This window comes from Talpa occidentalis, unplaced genomic scaffold, assembly GCF_014898055.3.
Source record: "Talpa occidentalis isolate TD23 unplaced genomic scaffold, MPIMG_talOcc4v2.1 talOcc4.12, whole genome shotgun sequence".
NCBI lineage: Eukaryota > Metazoa > Chordata > Mammalia > Eulipotyphla > Talpidae > Talpa > Talpa occidentalis.
Window position 1 is genome coordinate 32,869,239 of NW_023601212.1, and position 3,652 is coordinate 32,872,890.

Genomic DNA, 3,652 nt, shown 5'->3' on the forward strand with positions numbered 1-3,652 from the left:
GACCGGCCGGCGCGCGCGCCTCCCTGACCTCGCGCCGCCCCTGACCTCGCGCCACCGGTCTCCGGGCCCGCGCCCCGCCTCCTTGCCCTCACCCCACCCCCCCCTGCCCGCGCTTCACCCCTCCTCCCTGCCCTCGCCCGCTTTCTCCCCACGCCCCGCCGCGCCTCCCGGGCTCGCCCCGCCTCCCTGCCCTCGCCCCGCCCCTTCTCCCTGCCCTCGCCCCGCCCCGCCCCTACCCCGGTCTCACCCGCTTCCAGCCCTCGCCCCGCCCCTTCTCCCTGACTTCGCCTCGCCCCTCCCCGCCTCCCTGCCCTCGCCCCGCCCCTCCCCCGGTCTCACCCGCTTCCAGCCCTCGCCCCGCCCCTTCTCCCTGACTTCGCCCCGCCCCTCCCCGCCTCCCTGCCCTCGCCCCGCCCCTCCCCCGGTCTCACCAGCTTCCAGCCCTCGCCCCGCCCCTTCTCCCTGACTTCGCCCCGCCCCTCCCCGCCTCCCTGCCCTCGCCCCGCCCCTCCCCCGGTCTCACCCGCTTCCAGCCCTCGCCCCGCCCCTTCTCCCTGACTTCGCCCCGCCCCTCCCCGCCTCCCTGCCCTCGCCCCGCCCCTCCCCCGGTCTCACCAGCTTCCAGCCCTCGCCCCGCCCCTTCTCCCTGACTTCGCCCCGCCCCCCCGACGTCGCCCCGCCCCGCCTCCCTGCCAACTCCCGCCTCCTTGCCCACGCCCCGCCCCGGCCCCCTGTCTCGCCCCGCCTCCTTCCCCTCGCGCCGCCCCCGCACAGTCTCCGCCAATGGCAGCTCGCCCAGCGGCTATTGGCCCGCAGCCTGAGAGGGGCGCGGCGGGGGCCGGGCCCGGGACCCGGACTCGCAGCGTCCGGGCGAGGCGCCTGGTGACAAATGACGGACGCGGCTTGAGCCGCTGGCACAGAATCCAGCAAGCACCTGACGCGCGGAGTTTTCCAGTTTCCACCACTTCTGACCTCCCAGGTCACAGGTTTATGTGTAACCTGAGCCTTTCATTTCCTTGAGCCGGTTCTCACCCCCGCAGGGCTCATGGACGTGCTTGTAAGTATTCCAGTAAGCTTTTAATTATGGTGAGACAATTTTGCGATATTTTTTCAGCAGGAGGAGGAAGAGGAAGAGAAGACATGTGAATAGCTAACTGTTCTGAACAAGTAACACGGATTATATAAGTCTTCACAAAATTCCATGAGTTAATGCTTTGTCCACCCTTTAACGAATGAGTAACAGAAGTACAAAGTTAAGTTTTTGTCCGTGATGGAACAGAAAGTGCTAGAACCGGGGTCAGAGCTGATGTCGTTATATTACAGTGAAGGCACCTTCCTGCACCTTTTGCAAAAGAGCCATAGAAATGGCAGCTGTGGTTGAGTAGTCACACATTTTGGGGAGCCCATCCCTGAACCTGGGATCTTCATCTGGAGACAGGCGATCTTTATGACTTAGTAACTTAGTCTTCCCTGGTGAGGATTGTCATAGGAGATAACAGCAGTGACAACACACAAACGCTTGAAGACAGCTTACTCCAAACCCATGCCTCTCCTAAAGTAAAAGGCTCAAAACATGTTCTATTTAACCTATTATCAAATACTGTTGGCAGCTCTGAGAAATTGCATTTTTTCCAAGACAGCCACATTCTTTTAATATGACTGACCCTCACTTTTCCCAATGGAAGAGGGGTCTGTGTCTCTCCCCTAAATCTGGAAAAGAATACCAACTGCCTGGCAGGTGGAGGATGGCAGAGGAAATGTGATGTGGCCTCCTGGGCGAGTGCAGAGGATTCCACTCCTGGCTGTGAAGTCTTCCAGCTAAGACTCCAGACACCAGACAGCAGTGACAACTGTCCTGTGCCCTGCCTAAAATCTTTTTTTTTTAAAGATTTATTTATTTATGCATACAAGAACTGGAGTACAGGCCACAGGTTCTTGGGGTGGTGGGAGGAGGGGGGAAATGAGAAGATTTACCAGAGAGAGTTGGGAGCAGAACAAGCAGATCCATTGAAACACACTGCTGAGGGGAGCAGCGGGAGAGACAAGAGAGGTCTGCTGTGCCATGTGGGTCAGCTCCCTAGCCAGGAGTCATACTGGTGCTGCAGTGGCTGGCGATAGCTTGATAGCACTGTCTTTAACCCCTGTGCCACCAGGGAGGCACCCCTGCCTAAAATCTTGCGCCACAGAAACAGCAAGAAAATAAATGGCTATTGTTGTTTTAAGCTACTGCGTTTGGGGTGAGCTTTACATACTAGACAAGTACAGCACCCTTTCCTTTGATTTCCCAGTCACCCCAGATTGGTCCTTTAATGGAAGAGTAATTTTTCAGCCGCCAGATCTTGTTTCCACAGGTTACTGCGTCCTATCTTGCTCCCTTGAAGGTCATGCTCAGGCTCCGGTATGCTGAACCTACTCTAGGCCAAGCACAAGCCTTTTCCTACTTATTGAAAGGAATTCATTATAGCTTAAGCTGTGAGTCTGTGGAATGTACAACACACAGTAACAGAGTATATCTTTAACTAAAAAAGTTGAATCTTTTATAGAAATAAGTCAGGAAATTAAACAGGTGTTCTGGCCTAATACACAGAGATGATCGGTTGTGACAGGCCAAAACCAATGAGTAGTTTTCATGTAATTCTTAGTATGGGGGAGTTTCTCAGTTTGATTTATTTAATCCTCACAAAACCCAATGAATTAGGGAGTGTTACTGTGCATGTTGTGCAGACATAGAACCCAGCTGCGGACACTTGCTTGTCCAAGGTCACAGAGCTACAGGAATAGGTCTGCAGTTGGAAGCCAGCCGTGAAGTGCCAGGGCGGGCACTGACCACCTCACTAGTTTCACCGCCCAGGACATGCCTCCAAAGTACAGGGGTCAGCTTTCAGGGGACATTCCTATCCTCAGAGGCATGCCAGGAAATAGTGCCACTGTGTTGAACAGGACTGCTTTCTGAGGAAGTCTGAAGAGATTTAAAGGCAGTTGGGGGAGGACAGTAAATTTACTCCAGAACTATATAGTACATGGCTGCTCTTCAGAGCTACCTTCAAAAAAGAGGCAGCTTTAGCACTAGTATGAGCAGCTGGCAAGAATATAATTAGTAACTTCCTTTAGGAATTTAGGAATTTGGAGGCCTCCCTGGTGGCACAGGGGTTAAAGTCTCACCACTATGAAGTTATCACCAGCCACTGTGGCATGAGTTTGATCCCCGATCAGGGAGCTAACCCACATGGCGCAGCAGACCAGACCTCTCCTATCTCATCTGCTGCTCCCCTGAGAAGGATCCGCCTGTTCTGCTCACCACTCTGGTGAATTCTCTCACCCCAACCCGGCACCCCTCACCCCCTGCACCTCTGGCCTACACCCCATTTCTTGTATACATAAATAAATAAAAATAAATCTTTAAAAAAAATTTAGGAATTTGAAAATTCAAGATTTTTAAAATAGAAAATAGGGACACCCACTGTGTCCAGAATAACTGGAGAGCCCACGGTCTATACTTGGGGCAGATTAGACTTGTAAATGAATAAAAACTAATTCTGGTCTGTTATTAATAAAACTATTACCTGATCTTTATTAATTCTGGTCTTTGCCCACAGAATTGGAAACCAGCTCAGGATTAAAGCGTGACAACTGGAGCTGGAGCAGAGAAGTA